The following is a 1,001-nucleotide window of genomic DNA, read 5'->3' as shown; positions in this document are numbered from 1 at the left end:
ATGCTCTGCGTGGGAGAATTTCAAGCTTTCAGCAACAACATGATGATTCTGTCCCTAAGGCATGGGAATGCTTTCAAGATTACATTGCGGAATGTCCTCATCATGGGATAGAGAATTGGCTACTCATGCAGACTTTCTACCATGGGTTGACCAACAGTACCTGATAGACTATGGATGCTGCTGCTGGAGGTGCATTCCTGTCACTCACCATACCAAACGCAACAGCTCTTGTGGAGAAGATGGCCTCTAATGAAGGTTGGAATGAAGAACGTGTTCAGACCCACAAGAGAGGAGAAGGTATACATCAACTCAAGGAAGTAGACATGTTGTCTGCCAAGATGGATCTGCTGATGAAGAAGCTTGAAGACCGAGCTAATGAGAAGCAAGAAGTCATGCACATTCATGATTCCCACATGGCATGTGAAGTATGTGGAAACACTAGGCATTTAGAAAACAGCTGTCCTAAAACCCAAGAGGATGTGAACTTTGTCAACAACAACAACTACTTTCATCCTCAACAGAATCAAGGATGGAACCAGCAACAGAGGCCGAACTACCAAGGTAACTATCAAGGTAATAATTTTAATAGTTTCAATCAAGCACCCTTGATGGAGGGATTATCTATAAAGGTAGCTACCAATGATAAAATTTTAGAGAACATAAATAATAGAATGGATAGCTTTGCTTCTGCTATTAAAAACCAGCATAGCTTTAATAAAATGAGAGAATCACAAATAGCTCAGCTGACGGCTGCTGTTCCCCCGTCCGATAAAGGTAAGATTCTGGGGCAACCGGAAGATCTAGAAACTACAAATCTTATCGATATTCACAATGCAACTTACTACTACACGGAGCCATCGATAGGAAGGTGGATAGATTATACCTTGCTAGAAAAGAAGAGCGATCCAGGAAGACTTGTCATCCTCATCGCCATTGGACCTCACATTTTTCAAGAAGCTGTCTGTGACTTCGGAGAAAGAGTCAACATCATGCCTAAGGTA

General features: G+C 42.2%; 1 non-coding gene across 1 annotated transcript; it reads right to left on the bottom strand.

Annotated features, from left to right (window-relative positions):
* Positions 1–109, bottom strand: LOC136478722 (small nucleolar RNA R71). Its single transcript, XR_010764436.1, has one exon. It is a non-coding gene; the product is annotated as a small nucleolar RNA R71 (small nucleolar RNA).
* Positions 110–1,001: the final 892 nt, after the last annotated feature.

Source organism: Miscanthus floridulus, chromosome 8 (assembly GCF_019320115.1).
Source record: "Miscanthus floridulus cultivar M001 chromosome 8, ASM1932011v1, whole genome shotgun sequence".
Classification (NCBI taxonomy): domain Eukaryota; kingdom Viridiplantae; phylum Streptophyta; class Magnoliopsida; order Poales; family Poaceae; genus Miscanthus; species Miscanthus floridulus.
This window is presented reverse-complemented; position numbering and strand designations above follow the sequence as displayed.